Genomic DNA, 16,532 nt, shown 5'->3' with positions numbered 1-16,532 from the left:
AGAGCTGCACTGATCTTGAGATCTCAGGTTCCCTGAACTACCAGGAGCTCTCCAAGAGCTATCTACATTAATTGTGTACACAGGTCTTTTTGGCTCCCTGCCTGAGATTGGAGCATTAAAGCCCCATACACTGAAAGTGGTCTCACAGATCTCACACCCAACACTGTCCTCATAGCAAAGTCAATTCTTCCCAGGAATTTCCTACTAACACTAGAGTAACCTATCAAACCATAAACCCAGAACCCATTAACACTAAAAGATAATATTAAAATAAAAAGAGAAAATTAATCTTTATTACAAGACTTTTGTGTCCAAGGCAGCTCATTTCCCACACTGATCTTTCCAAGGCACTCTGATGCCAAAGGGCAAACAGAAACCATGTAGAATTGTGCTTAACAAAGAAGAGCGCGAGGTTGTGAAATTCTGCTCCTGAAGTAGCCATTTCTCACTGGTTTTTACTGCATGCTGTATCTTCAAGTGCAGGCCAGAAGAATTTTTTGACACAAATGAACTACCAGGAAGTTTTTTTCCTCAGAAAAGAGCTCCTACAGCTTGTGCACTGAAAACCCTAGCAGGAAATATAACATAAAAGCAGCACAGTCAGTAAATACTCTAGTCAGGGTAAAACCAAGAAAGAAGAAACCATTTAGATGTAGTTTTATGAGCTATACATGCCAAAGTTCCCACATCAGGTTTCATGGGTTTATGCTCATATTTTCCTATAGAAGAGATTTTCTCCTTTCACAGTAAAGAGGCTGCACTGTTATCAGAGGAAACCAACCAGACAGAGTACTCTCCATAGTCAAGCTCACTCTTAAGTCAAACTGAAAAAATTACTCTGATAGTTTGGCTCAGTAATTTCTCCCATTTTGATTATAATAAAAACAGGCAATGCAAAGTTCCATTGTTCCTTGTGGTTGCTGAGCTGATAAAGGTTAGAGTCTCTATTGGTATATTTACCAATCTCTGTAACAAATGGCTTTACCTACAATCTAGTTGGCATGAAGTGTTCAGGTATCAGTGTCAAACATGTCTAAAGATATACTTTGGGTGTTTTATACTTTAATGTTGACCTTTACCCCTGAGAGGTGTTTCTTGTGTTTCTGTGCATCATTCTGAATGAGAAATGAACTCAAATATCTGATTGGATCAAAATTCAACCATTGTTATGTTCTTTGCACTTAATGGGACTTCATTAAACAAAAATATATACACTCTGGGTCTAATTCTGATCAGTAAAAAATTTTTCAGCTGTGAAATTAGGTTCAGGCTGAGAAGATTTAAAAAGGAACCAGATCCCCCAGCCACTGGAAGGGGATCTGTCCCTCCCTCCCTCCTTACCACCACTTAGCAAGGGCAGGCAAGAGACTCACCCATGGGACTGCTGAGTATGCTCACGTCATTGCTCTGATGAGCTCTGCTCTCCAGCGCAGGAAGGGAGCAAATGTGCTGCCTTATCTGCCTGCTTTGTGTTATCATCCTTCCTTGAATTGTCACTGGGCTCACCCACACGTCATCCAGCCAGGAGCCATCTCCTCTGGCAGGAACAGGAGGGATCAGTTGCCTGCCTGGCATCTGTGTACCAGATGAGGGGAAATAAAAATTTCAGCTCACCTGTGGCTGAGCAGATGTTTTTGGCTTCACACCACCACAACTCACACGTGCTGCTACCTCTCAAGTTGATATGTCTGTGACAACACCACATACTTCAGTTGCCAGACTTTCTCTGGGCTTACATGGGATTTTCTCATGTGGGAAAATTCACAAACTGTAGTGTAAACATCCCAGCTGTACGGACCTCTGGCTACATTTCCATCTGTCAGAACTCTAGAAGTCTCTAATGCATCTAGCAAACAAACAATCACACTTACAAATCCAATATGAAAGTGAAAAAACTTCCAGGGCTACAAGATCTACTTCTATGCTTTGACCAAAACAAATCTTCTTAAAAATATAACACTCAGGTTCTTGAACTGAAAAACAATTTAAATGTTTTATAAAATCACAGTAATTGCCTCTAAATAAAAATCAAGCACTGATGTTTTCCCTTGTGCTGTATGTAACAAAGATGATGCTGGGTATTCCAATACAGGAGATGCAGAGAGTCTGCTTAACTCAAGAGATTTCCCTCCAAGTTTCCTGCAGGACAGACAGTTTCCTGTAAGAGTATGTTTGTCTGTGGGAAGCTGTCATCCTCTCAGCAGTGTGTCTGATGGACACAAACCCTTGCTAAAGGGAAACTGAGCAAGACAACTAAGAAGACTGTGAAACAGTCATTGCATCATTCAGCACTGATTCATCTCAGTCTTGACTGGTATCTGATAAACTATAAATAGCCTATGGTACAACTTAACTCTCGAATTACTTTCACTCATTATATTTGTTCAGATCAAGCATAGAGAAACAAAATGTGATAAAGCTAAACACGAAAATCCACCTGCCTTAGACTTGCAACTGGAAACTCTGCGCTCAAACACTACACATCTTTGTCAGAATTCTGGGGGTTCACAGAAGTACGCTTAACCTTGGTTTTGTTCATAACTGGAAAGCAGATGCTCCAGTACAGTCCAGAATTCAGTCTCTTCATCTTGTGATTTCTACTGTTTTTTCTAAACTCTCTTTTCATACTCTGTGATCTGTTTTGCTCTTCCCTGTACTTTTGACTTTATCCACAGTGGAAAACATTAAATGCTTGTTACAAAATTAGCCTGCTTAATCCACCTACATATCAAGTTCTTGGCATTTTCTATATTCCTACGAATCAGTATTTTAACCATGGCCTATTTTCAAGATATCCAACTGTTGGTATCCATTCCTTTCATCCCTCATTCCTTTTCCTCTCTCTATAGGGCACACCCTGATAACCGGTTTCTATCCTCTACCTCTACCTCTTGTTATCTGTTCTCATTATTTTACAACAACTTAGATAACAGAGGTTTTTTGGCAATCTGAAATCTAATGTACATAAAACTGAAAAGGGAGTAACATACAATAGAAGAGGGAAATTACTTAAAAGCCAGCTCCCAATAAAACCACCTAGGAATGTGCTATGCTGTGCGCCAATGAGCTGTAGTGCAGACCATGGGCATGACTATTTAACAAAGAGTAATAAAAACTCCTGTAAAATAATCCAATCCAACCACTTACTTTTATCCAGACATGCTTAACTTTTAATCTGAATCAAACCTTATTTTTTCCCCTGTGCTTTCCAGAGCTAACAACCACTTCCCCAAATAACCCCATGCAAAAACCAGATCCCCAGTCATGTATCATTAGATGCTAGAGAAATTTTTTGCTTCTACACTAAAAACTATCAGCTTCATCAAAGCTAACTAAAAGCACAATGTTAATTAATGGATGTCTGCTTCTGACAACAAAAAGAAGAAACCTTCAATAAGTAGCTCACCAAACGGCTGATTTAGGTTCATAAACAGTGAAGGAGCTATCATGAAAAGAATAGTGAAGTTCAGATGTCTGTTGCAAACTGCTCCCAAGCAAGCCAAAAGAATATTACCATATTTGCATCTTAAATACAGCTTTTAATTTCTTTTATCCTCCTGTCTTCTCACATGAAGCTAAGCCTTTTGGCTACTCAAAACCAAGGGAAGAGACTTGGAGACTGGAGTCTTCAGGTTCAGCCCACAGATAAATCACAGCAGCTGTTTCTATGACATTTCCTGCCCCAAAGAACCAGCCAAAAATCCTACCCACATTCTCATCATGTCGAGTATTGCAACACCCTTTCAAGAGGAGCTATCAAGCACGGTCTTGTCTTGCTCCAGTTCACCTAGAAAGCAGCTGAAAAGATTAACTCTCATCTTTTCTCCATCACATCCTTTCCTTGTTGGCCCCCACAAAAAACTGAAGCTCTTAATCCCACCTTTCAAGGCCTTCCTGATTTCTGCCTATCTGTCCATTTACACAGGATTAGCTCCCAGCACCATTTAGTGTCTTCATAACCACTGCTGTTCTCAGAAAGGCGCCTCTTGCATAAACCCACGCTTGCAAGGAGTACCCATTAAACAGGAGCAAAAAGCATATTGTCCTTTTCCAAGCTACACAGTTTTACCCCTTTTCCATGGTACACAGTTAAGAAATTGCTTCCCTACCTTCTTCCACCTGCTTGGCCCTTGCTGTTGCCCTGTGTTTTCCAGCCAGTGCATAGATTGTATAGGTGGGGGTGTGAGAAGAATGATGCTTAGACGCACCACATTTTTACACAATATCAGCCACAACAGAGATCCTCATCCATCAGGACAGTCCCTGGACACTGACAATAAACAAACACCAACAGCATGTCCAGCAGACAGGCTGTTTGATCCAGGCTGTGAATGCTGAATCCCTCCCCAGCACAGCACAAATTTCACAGCTGCTCTCCTTCCAGCTTGGTGCCAGTGAAGAGGATGCTGCTGGTGTTCCCAGCACTCAGCTCCACTCCCACCCATCTCACAGGAGCAGCCAAAGCTGTGACAAAGCTCCTGGGCAGCTGGGGACTCGGCGCAGGCCCCTGCACTGAGGCACCCCAGCTGGAAAAGGGCTCCTTCCTGGCTGAGTGGGTGTCTGGATCCCCAGTGCTTGTGATGAAGAGGGGAGATGAAGGCCCAGGAAGTGATTCACAGCTTCCCAGGAAGCACTGTCCTGTCCAGACGCCTGTGCTCACTGTCCTGCCCCACTCTGCTGACAGACTGAGGCAAGTCCAAAGGGTCAGAGCCCTCAGAGCCAGTGCTGAGGGAGGGCAGCCAGCAGAGCCCACTTCAAGTGTGTCACCAAAGAGAAGGAAGCACGATGCCACCACATCACACCGCAATGGGAACGGGGAGAATGGGGCAGGGCTCCTCTTGGGGAGCACCCCTGCCAGTTTTGTGACTCCGTGAAGAACTAAGGCAAGGATAAAGAAAAGGTCATCGCCCTGCTAGCAGAAAGCAACAAAGAAGGCTCAGCACTTGGGAGAGGGCCCTGCTGGGGTTCATTGCTCCTCTTCCAGTTGTGAAGGCCGAGCACAGGTAAGAGTGAAAAATACTGGGGGGCAGCAGAGAATGGGAGAAAATCCAGAAGCCACCTCTCTCCCCTGGGGAGCAGAAGTGCCTGGCACAAGCATCATTACCCTGGCTGCCTCAGGCCCCTATGGAAACAGAGGAAACCATGTAATTCTGGAGGCTGGCAGGAAATTGTAGAGATCACCTAGGCCAGCCCTCTGCTCACAGCAGGGCTAGTTTCAAATAGCACTTAAAGACCTCAGGGAACTCTTGTCCCTGTGCCAGCCTCAGAGAGCTTATGGGTTTCAGGGCCTGAGCTGAAGTCAAATGTTTGTAGTAACTGAAACAGGAGGTGTCATTAACCAGGCTGAACACACCACATGAACGTTCACAGTGCCACAATCAAAGGCACCTCCACCATACACGCACATTTGTTCCTCCACCCTTTTTCTTCCTTTGCCTCTTTGGCAAGATGCAGTTCACTCTCTGCTGGAAAGCAAGGCAGCCTCTTCATCTGTGTGCAAGAATAAAAAGACAAAGTGCCAAGAGTAATTTGTACAATGAAGACATTGTGTCACAGACTTCTTCATTATCTGTACTGCTCGTGAAGGAACGAGATCAAAACCCTCAGTATGGGAAGCATTTGAGCTGACATTCAAGTACAAATAGCTTTGCTCCATTAGACTTTCTGCCACCAGAAGTGATTACATCAGTCAGAATTTGAATACACTCTGACCTAGATTTTCAGAAGCCCATAAAGAAGAGAGTGATCTCAACCCACTTTCACAGATACATACTGAGATGCTGTTCTGATTGTTAAAAAATAAAGTAAGTAATTAAAGTCAACATGTAAAGACAGTGGGTTGAGAGCTAGACTTTGGGTGAGGATGGAAAGAATCTGAGCAGGGAGTGGAAGCAGTAGAATTTTTTCTTTTCCAACAGAAACATCTTGGTATTTATATTTCATATCATTGTTTAAATATCAGCAGGAAGGCTGTAAGCCAGTTACCCAACAAAGCCAGTTAATTTCCTGGTCCTGCCGCTAGGTTTGTTATTAGCCAGTGTCTACCAATGTTTGGGAAATGAGTAATCTCATACTCATTATCAGTAATATGTTGGTTTTTTCCTTGTAGTTACTTCTAATTTCATTTCAAAAGCAGAGTACAATGGAAACCTTACAGGAGTCTTCTATTGCTTCTTTTGGGAAGAGTCTGGCACACCTGGGCCGCATGTCAGGTTCAATCAGAGATCTACTGTTGTCCTACAATGATTTATGGAACAGCACATTAGCGTGGAACCATAAAAAGCCGGATTTCTTATAAAACAAAGATAAAAGTTATCAAAATTTTCTCCAAGAAGCAATAATTCAGAGTTTTATGATGGCAAGGAACTTAGAGTTTTTAGCAGAGAGGACAAATAAGATGATGGTGATGATCTGTTTTATTTAACAACTTTAGTATCCTCCTTTAAGTTTTTAATACACAACAGGAATGTTTCTAACTAAGCTGAGTTGTTAAGGAATGCATCTCTAACCCCAAAGTGAGAACATGCTTCTATAAGCACTCAAAAATTACTCCTTGTTGCAGTATACTTTAATTTTCCTCTTTGTGGGCATCCATGTCACAAAGACAAGTTAGTCTTAGGCAATTGAGCAGCAAGCGATTCTAATCAACTGCTACAAGCCTCCTCCCAGCCTCTCTGGGGATCTAGCAGCTCACCTTAAATCATCTTCCTCCCTCATAAATCACACCTGACAACTCTGCTATTCCAGCCTCTTTTCCTGTGCACTGGGCTCAGTTCTACTCCCTGTTCATTATTTCCTTCAGCTCCACATTCCCCAAGGCTCAACTGGCTTTCTAACCAAAAAAGACAACCAGGATTTTGTCTCCTTCCTCTTTAAGGAAAACAGTAATATCTAAAGCTACTCAATCTGCCTTCACAGAAGCTTGCTTTTCTTTTTTTTTTTTTTTCCCTTTCTTTTATTTTTGGGCAAGGGTATTTTTGTTTGCAAAGAAATAAAAGACAATGATGCCAGAACACAGCGTCTTCCTTCAGTCTCACATTCACAACACCTCTTAAACTTGCAGAGCACCAGTAGGAATCTCAGCTGTTTCTGACTGTGCTTTTTGCCAAAAGCAGTGTCCCAGACTGCTGAACTCTGCAGGACTTTTAAGTCCTTTGAAACACAGGCCACCCATTTCCAACAGGCTAAAGCCCTACATCTCCTCAATGGAGCCCTGCCCAGCATGTTACTGAGGGATTCTTTGCTCAGTCTCATTCTTGTTTGTGGGATGCACAATTAGGGATTACACTGGCCTTCAGCTAAGAACAGAGTCCAACAAAGGAGCTTTGTAGACCAAATTCATACAAGCTTTAGTGACCTCTTCAGTAAAGAACTAATAATTAGCCCAATTCTGAATTACACGTGATATTTTCTATAGGATCTAGCACTTATGGTTATGATTCCTGTCAAGTTAGAAGACATGTAATCAGAAGAGGATTTAAGCCATTTAAGCAAGCAGGAATTAACTTGCTTTGTATGTGGCAAAATAATTCTGGGGTATGAAATAACCCACAGCAATTAGGGTGAAAAAACCACAGAATGGCTGTAAAATAAACACGCAGGGATGATTCAGCTGCAAGCTGCAGAACTACCAGCTGCTTTTAGGAGTAGTGAGATACAGCGTTTTGCTCACACTGCTAGAAAACAGAAGCTGCATTTAGAGGCTTTGCTTCCAGATAATCCACAAAACCAAAATGCGTCTCAAGTAGAATGAGCTCCCAGGAGCAGAAATGTCATTACTGCCAGCATCTGCTTAATGTAAAGTCAGTGTTGGGACTTTGCACAGTACCTTCAAAGTCCACTGCATTCTTCATTCCCTCCTGACATCACATCATCCATTCAAATAAATTAAAGGATTAAAATATCTAATGAACCATAACAGACACTGTCAGTAGTGCAGCTAGGAAGAGCTTACAAGGTTTAGATGAAGTATACATAAAAATATACAAAAATTGATGTTTTGTGCGCATCCCAAGTTGTTATACAATACCAAAAGGTAAGTCAGAGTAAAGAAATGTAAAGAAAGAAAGAAACACACTTTTTTTTTTAGTTGAAATACAAGAACATATCCTCCAGAAATGATGTCACACTTTAAATGATCACATAGAAGCTAGGCGATTTTCTTCAGAATAAAACTAAATTTTTGTTGAAAAGATGCATATCTGCATCTAAAAACTGCTACTAACTATTTATATTTATAACTACTACTACTAAAAACTATTTGGATATATTTATAATTACTACTAAAATCTGTTACTCCTGCTTGAGTGAAAGACCAAGTTTTTAAAGTAACAATTACATATGATTCGTTTCCATTGATTTTGTTTTCAAATTATACTTAGAATTTTGAATTAATATGAGAACTTAAAATAGAAGACATAGATTACGTAACACTGCTTCTTAAAAAATGGAAAATAAAAGATCCAGCTTGGCTTGATTCCATGACTGTTTTTCCAAGCGAGGCCACTGACGTCGCAGAGAGCTCTGACTTCAGTGTTACGCTGTGTGCAGCTGTTTCTAGCCAGCTCTGCACATCTGGGCACCTTTTCCACCGGGTCCCTGTGGGAGGGGGCCAAGATCTGTCCCTGCAGGGGCAGCTGGGGACACCAGGGCACTGTGCTGGGGACAGACCTTGCCCATTCAGCAGCTAAAGGTACCAACAGCACAGGCCAAGGGGAGAACAAGAGTTGAGGGCAGAGGGAGAGTCTATGGAACTCATCACTGGGATCGATATGGACACGGCAAGGAAAACTGCAAGGATGGAATAAGATTAAAAGTATAGAGGTGGGGAAAAAGAAAAATGAAAACAAAACCCAAAAGGACATTTTAACAAGTACTCTTGAAACAAAAGTGCCAGAGCTTTGCATCCCAATGAAATCACAATAAGTCTGTTTTCACTTTCTCTTTTCACTTCAGAATGAGCTTTAGATAAATGTAATTTAATCTGAATTCTTGTGTTAGACAAGTGTAGTTTACCTAATTCCTTGTGGATTATTTGCACATCACTAAGCTGATACGTCCCAGTACTGAGCAGTTTTAATTGCTTGGTCCTCATCTCACCTGACCAGGAAAGGAGCAAGGAGACTGGAGGTCACAGTGGGTGCTAGGCACACTTTGTGATAAATCTGCAGCTTTGATGTCTAGTCACAAAGAAGGTCCATCACTAGGTGAAACACTTGGGAGTTTCTTTCCTCTCAATCTTTTGTCTGCACCTCCTAGTTTGCACAAGTCACACATTCTTCATTGCAATTCTGGACCATCACATCATTAGCATTGCTCAACCCTTTTCAAAGCTGAATCCTTTCTTTTCCACCTTGGCCAACTTGCATCCTATAAAGTCAAACGGATGAAGGCAATACCAGTTGAACATATTCTGCACAGATCTGTGGCTAAGATGAAGCATCTGTGTTGCTCATTTCTTCCTGGGGAACCAGTAATTAACATTTTCAATCAAATAAAGTCTAGCCACCTAGCAGGCACAGTAAAGTTTGGAACTGGTTACAGTTGTGCCTATCTCCAAAAAAATATTTCAATTATCCTTATTTCCAGAAAAATAAAGTTCCAAAATGTCATATCCAAAAATTTTAAAAAGTATAATTTCATGAGGGAGTGTAATAACCCATCAAAAAACTTTAGAAAGTATAAATCATGAGTGAGCCTTTTTTAAAATAAAAGACTGATAGTGGCTAACAATATGATTCACAAAACCACGAGAGATTGGCAGACATGGTATTTTTTCCTCGGTGTGTCATTAGAAGAGTTGTGAACTAGCATCACTTCTGACTCCTCTCAATTTTCATTTCCTCTAAAGGAGTCCTGAGAGTAAAGCTGACCAAGAACCAGAAAGCTTTTGGAGGTAAAAACCTTTGCAGTGTAGAGTGGCATAGCATGAGGAAAAAAGAAGGCTGGGAAGCAAAAACATACAAGAGAAAGGGAACTATAACTGCAAAAATATCAGCATTCAACAGAGAGCAGCTCTCCTTGCTGCCAAGGCAGAGATGGTTAACCTCAGTTAGTTTCTGCAGTAGTTATTTCCACAGATTTTGTTCTACTACCTTTTTAGTGCTGCTTGAGGTCTAACCCAGGATTTCACGTGAATGGGAAATTCCCACTTTGCCGCAAGAAAAATTCTGCTCCCTCTGTTCTTAAAGATTGTTATTCCCCTTTTGCATTACAAAGTTGAGAAAACCCCAGAAAACATTTCAGATCCTTCTAACTTTGAGTAAGCTTTTTTTCCCCACACTCTTCCAGATTCAGTTGTTAATTTTGGCTCATGGGAAACACTGCTGAAGTCTTCATCAGCACTTCCTTTTTCTTAAAATGGAGGTATACATTTCATCTTGACATGCTGCAAGCCAAAACCAAGCTTCTACCTGGAGGAAAGGATTAGAGCCCACTCAAAATGAGGGGGGGAAAACCCAAAATTTTCTACTCCAAATGCAAAACCACTTATATCAGCCAGGATGACATGAGTCAGATCAATGCAATACCTGCAGGCAGCACAGAATACTTTCAGAGTAATGCTCAAACAAAGTCAGTGCATCTTGCTCCAGCCAATCTCCAAAAAAGAGATTTCTGGAATCAGTAACACAATGCTTTAGCCAGCTGTCACTTGGTTAAGATGACAAAAAAATGCTAAAGAGAAACTATATTTAAAAAAAAAAAAGAAGAAGAAGAAGAAACAAAAACAGATGGAGTTTTCGTTTCCAGATATGCTACAGAATTTGTTCCCCCTCTGAGAAAGTACTAAGAGATGTAGAAGCAGGAGAAGGGGGAAGGGAGTATGGAGAAAGCGCTGGAACCACCCTATGCAAAGAAGGTTTCTGCAGGTGGGGATGCAGGTTGAGGGCTGGTAATTTTCGAAGTAAAATAAAAGTAATTTGCAATTTCTAAGGAAATTCTTCACATTGATTTCATATGCAGTTAATGTGGAGTACCTTCCTTCTTGCAAAAGATTACTTAATTAGATAATTAATGTCTCTGCTCCCAAAATTTATATTGGCTTACATTATCATCATGCAATTGTGTGTCTTAAACTCATCTAAACCAGTAAAATTAAAAAATAATTTATTGCTCTAGGATAAAGACATAAAATAATGATATCAGAAACAGCTTTTTGGTAAGAGATCATTAAAAACACAGAAAGTTACACATCCATGCAATTAAATCAGATGATTTCTGTGCCTTCATTCCAACTGCTGACATTCTGTGGTAAAGCTTCATTGTCTACCATTACCAGTAGTAAAGTAAGCCAGCCTGCAGCCAGCCACCTCTAGGATTCCTCCCTTGCCTCCTACCACTGTTCTCCCTGTGATCAGTGTGCCACCACTGCCTCTCCTGAGCACTGACCAAGAGCTGCTCTCTCTTTTCACAGGCAGGAGTCACACACAGCCCTGGAGTTCACCTTCCTGTGGAGAAGGGTGACACTGATGAGCTCATCGTGAGGCATCTTCTGCAGAACAGCTCACTGGGGTCATGAGGTGGCTCTGGATTTTCTCACTATTTTCAGTGAAAAATAAGGGTCATGGTTCAAATCAAAGGAACTGCTGGTGAGCTGTAAATCCTTGTTTCCTGTACATTATTGACTTAGTAAGTTAAACACTACAACCACAAAAGCCACAGAACTTCTGCCAGGTCCTCCTTGATTCAGCAGTACCTCCAGCTGCATCCAGGCTTACTGTACTGTCCCACAAGATCCTCATTCCTCTCCATGTCCCCAGAGCTCACTCCACACACAGACCCCCCAGAACATCTCTCTTGTATCTTGCCTGGCCTCAGGCTGAGGAGCCGGCAGTGCAGGCTGCAGGGCTGGCACACTGCTGGCACACTGACTGAACCAGGGTCACTTCCTCAGCTAAATGGGGGGTTAAAATGGTGCAAAAACCTCTTCCCTCTGCCCAGCTACCGATTTACACAAAACCTGAGAGCACTTAATATCTTGGGACCTCTCCTGCTCCGTCCAAATGTGCTGAGTTGTGTAACAAGCACACAAACTACTGGAAGACTCTGACATAAGCTGCAGTTGCGTAACTCATTTCCTTTTGAAACTGAGTAGAAAAGGACACTATCACCACCACACAAGTTTCAGCTGTCTTGTTCTTAGGCAGCACTCTTGAAGTGGGGGAGAGCTCTTAGGTTTCTCCTGAGAGTGAGCATGCATGCCCACATATCCCCATCACTGCTCCCTCGTGGTCCTTTCTGCAGATGTTTGTCTCTAGCTACCAACCATGACTCTGGTTTGATGTCATCTCCAGCTTTCTTACACCACATCACACCACACTTTGTATGCCACAGTTTTCATATATATGTAAATACCAAAAGAAAAGAGCAAAGGGGAATTCACATGTATATATAAAAATAATATTTATATGTATATGTTTGCATAGATAAATAAAATGGAGATATATGTGCACTACCATGAGCTGGACAATCACCAAACATATTGCTGGACAATCACCAGAAGTGCCACACATCCATTTCAAATAATCTCATCCTGGAATTCCCACTCAGCAGAATGAAAATGCAGTTGTACCCTGAGTGTCACTGTCAAAGGTAGCTGAACAGACCCCAGCTACCTTTGTGTGACTTGAGTCCAAACTTGAACCCTGCTGTTTTTCTTATGCCTCCGTCTGGAATTTTTGCCTTAAAAGGCAGAAGTACTTTTAGCACACAGCTGTAACAGCATAATTATTAGAAAACTTACAACAGTGGATTTCATGTACATTGCAAGAAGCAAAACAAACTGCTAAGTCCCACTCCTTGCCACAGCCAGTTAGAAGCTTAGTAGGTGCTACTGCTACATTATATAATCAAGATTTGTAATAACAGCACTAGGAAATAAAAAAAAAATTAAAAGCCCCATTGTTTTGTCTAAGTATTAGTGCTTTGTAGATAACAGACACACATCAGCTTTTCAGGTATCTGAAAGGACCAATTAGTGCCAAGTCAAACTTAAATGTCTGTAATGAGAAAGTTTTAATTAAATTCTAATAAAGAAGTAAATACAGTTTACACAAAATACACATTGTAGATTTCTTCAGTCTTGGTTTAGAACTTCACTCTAGCTACCCGGACTAAGTAACTCCTGAATGCAAAGGCCCACACTATGATTTATGCCTCTTGAGAGAGGTTTTTTTTTTCCTTTATTTATATAGTTCCTGGCACCTAGATTTTTGTCAGGGTTTCAAAATAATATTATAAATAAATAAAAGTAGTTGAATTAGCACTAACTGCAAATTAGGATCTCTCAGGATGGCTAACTTCTAGAAACTGGACTGATGCTAGTACATAAGCACTAATTTCTCCCACTACCCTATGATTAAGAGGTCTTAAACAAAAGCAGTGAAGCAGTAAGCTGAAGTTCAATAGACAAAGGAAATAAAACAGAGAATCAGCTTGTTGTGCTGCTATGGCTGAGTGCATGTGCCTTCCCACATTTTACATGCTCTGCTCTTTTGTTATCTGTCCATAGCTTTCAGTGTTTAACAGTGCTCTCCTACAAGCTGTGCCAAGTGCAGAGGGAAACGAAATTCCTTCTTCTAAAAAATTTTTCAATTACTCAAGATACAAATCTGAGTCACAAAAAGAGGGAGGGAAAAAAAAAGAAGAAAAGCATACAGCATATTGGCTAAACTATGCAATTAATCTCCAGAAAGAAAAGGATGCAGAGCAGCAGGCATGGAGCCCAGGTTTAACAGGGTGGGAAGGGGGGGTTAGTTAGGAGCATAGCAGCAGGGTTTGCAAGAAAGTGAATAAAATAGTAAACTCTCAGGCTTGGTACTTCCAAAAGGGTGCTGATACATAGACTTGTTACCCACCAGACATTTCCAAGGTAGTGATTTCGCTTCAGCTTGCTGGTCTAACAAAGAGGCCTGCCACATGGTATGGAGATTTCATGAGCTAGAACAGCAATTCTCCACAGGTGAGTCACAAGAAACATCAGACAAGCTGAACCAATGACAAGCCATGGCCATGGGAACAGAGAAAGGCCACTGGAAACAATCATACCCACAGAACAAGTAATTACATAATCTTTGCTTTCCTCGCCACAGTGGTACCAAAGCCAATGAGCCATTATTAACTTCCCTGGGGCTCCAAGTTTGGGTTATGCCTGATCACACCGGAATTGCTGCTGACAAGAGAACCTGACACCCTCAAAGGCTTCATCCTGCAGCTCCAGGTCAGCATAGCCCTGCTGGCCCAACCCTCCCAGCCCCTCCAGAGCCCCCTCCCCTCGCTGTGTCTGCCCAGGTTCCTCACAAAGCACCTGCCCCTCCATCACACCCAGCCATGAGAGCACAGGAGGGCTGGAGCTTCCCCACCACCACAGCCCAGGATGAGCTCAGGTCACTGCAGTGAGCACAGGGAACCAACTAACCAACCAACCCCTGGACTAGAGGACAGAAAAAATCTTCTCTCCCATGAGCTGAGATGAGCTGAGCTCAAATAGGTTCTGTGGGTGAGGAGGTAACAGAGACTCTCCCACCCCCACAGGGAAAGACTTTGACCTGAAATGGAAGCCAGCCTACCTGGAGCTGAATGAAAGAGGAAAAGGGTCAGACCAAGAGCTTGGCCTCTCAGACCAGTTTTCAGGACAGGTGGTGAAGGATAAGCTTGCATTTGCAGCAGGACTTGTGCATGCAATGTATTACAGATTCTCGAGGGATGCAGGCACCTGGGAGTGATGACCTGGCTGCCCAAGGGATAAAACATGGCAAACCTGGCAAAGCAGCTGGCAGCACTCAGCCAGTTTCCTCAGAGGATAAGGGGAGGTTGTCAGCAGCTGCTCAGGAGTATTTTGGCATTACCAGGAAGGGCAAACACCTGTGGAGGCTGCTAGGCTAAATACAGAGGGGAAGGCAGCTGGTGGGCATTTGCTTTTTGTGTGAGCTCAGCTGAGAAGGACACTTCTGATCTGAGGTTTGTAAGTTGCAAGTGCCAGGGGAGCTGCTTGTGCAGTTTTAGATCATTCCATTTCCCAAGCTCGTTTGTCTAGAGAGCTTGACAAATTCCACTGTCTCAGCTATTTAGACTGGTTCTGGAAGTTTTGTAAATAAATCCCTTAAAGGGACTGTGAAATTACCCATGTGTGTTGTTTGTTAGAGGTGTAATTTTTCACAGCTGCTGCGAATGGCTGAAAAAGTGTGTAAACAGACACCAACAAAATTTCTAGTAGAGCTTTTTCATATTGTTTTGATAAGAGCATCTTGCTCACGTTCAAAACAGGTTTTTCTGTAGATTTTGGACTACTTAATCCCCTGAATTGTTTGCTGCATAGATCTGAGGGCACATAAAAATATGTGCCATCTAAATTCTCCCTGGAAATACAGGTAGCCCATCCTTTCCCATCCCATTAAATCACATATTTGTAGTACTGAAGTCTCTCTCAATAGACTGATACCATGTTTCTCCTTGCCTGGCCTGCTAACCATCCCCTTTGGACTGTTGGCTTTTTTATTTTCCACAAGTAAAACCTGCTATCTCAAATCTGAGCACAGAAGAGGCACTCCAGTCCATGTGCCTGCTGATCTTTTTAACTTATGCTTGGTGACACAAAAAGATATTTGCATTTATGCTGACCAAAGGTGGAGCTCCCTCTCGCAGGTCACTGTGTTTTGCTGCTGTGGGAATTTCCAGAAAGAAAGAGATAACAATAAGGAAAGGCTGTGTGTGGATGTGGAGTCTGAACCATTCCACAGTAAGAACCTGAGGGCTGAAACCATCTGTGCTCTGGTGGGAAGGATGTATCAGTGCAACACTCCATCCATACCTGACAGCACTGCACGCTGCACCAAGGGACAGAAATAAAAACACTTTCCCAGCCTCCTTTCTCTTCTCCCTCTGTGCACACCTATAGCCTTCGTCACAGCAACCATTCCAGATTGGGAGACAAGGTGATTAGTAAGCTTTTAAAATCTTCTCTTTGAGAAGAAAACAGTTTGAAAAGAATTATTAAAAACTCAGCATAGTTTCCCACAGCTGAAGGGCCCTCTGCATTGGTTCTTTCCCTTTAAAGCCTGGAATGCTTATGCTGGTTAGTTTAGGGAGAGAGTATGGGACTTTTTTCAGTAAACAACTTCAAATTTCCCTAAATTGGAAACACATTTAAGTTTTGGAAAACAATTGTTTGGCAGTTGCTTTTACAAGAAAGCCATGCTGCAAACACAGCTCCAGACTGCTGCAAAGACCTTTCAGGTTGGGCTGCACTGAGCAATGCAGGACCAGCATCAATATTTGAGCATGCAAATCCAGGGCTTTGACGTGGTTTACATGTAAATGTGATGCTTGGTTCACACTCCAGTCAGTCTCTCCTCCAAGGAAATCTAGGAATAATTCCAGCGGGGTTTCATACTTTCAGAGAGTCCAAGACAGATGAGTTTTTCAGATAGAGATCCATTACTAGTTCAAAAAGGGTTGCATGGATTTGGGCAGGTAAGAGAGGAAGCTTAACACTTGTGCATGGAAGCAAGTGTAAGTGAAACTGAAGGGACTGC

The 16,532-nt window shown here is 42.1% G+C and overlaps 1 long non-coding RNA gene across 2 annotated transcripts; it reads right to left on the bottom strand.

The window, feature by feature from the left end:
- Positions 1-384: 384 nt before the first annotated feature.
- Positions 385-14,790, bottom strand: LOC135449789 (uncharacterized). 2 transcript variants are annotated; one of them, XR_010440841.1, is made up of 4 exons: positions 14,568-14,790; positions 13,857-13,938; positions 1,374-1,575; positions 385-568 (listed from the first exon to the last, which is right to left on the bottom strand). It is a non-coding gene; the product is annotated as an uncharacterized LOC135449789 (long non-coding RNA). The 2 variants fall into 2 exon arrangements; XR_010440842.1 differs by lacking the exons at positions 385-568; positions 1,374-1,575 and adding exons at positions 5,366-5,490; positions 6,156-6,237.
- Positions 14,791-16,532: the final 1,742 nt, after the last annotated feature.

This window comes from Zonotrichia leucophrys, chromosome 6 (assembly GCF_028769735.1).
Source record: "Zonotrichia leucophrys gambelii isolate GWCS_2022_RI chromosome 6, RI_Zleu_2.0, whole genome shotgun sequence".
Taxonomy (NCBI): domain Eukaryota; kingdom Metazoa; phylum Chordata; class Aves; order Passeriformes; family Passerellidae; genus Zonotrichia; species Zonotrichia leucophrys.
This window is presented reverse-complemented; position numbering and strand designations above follow the sequence as displayed.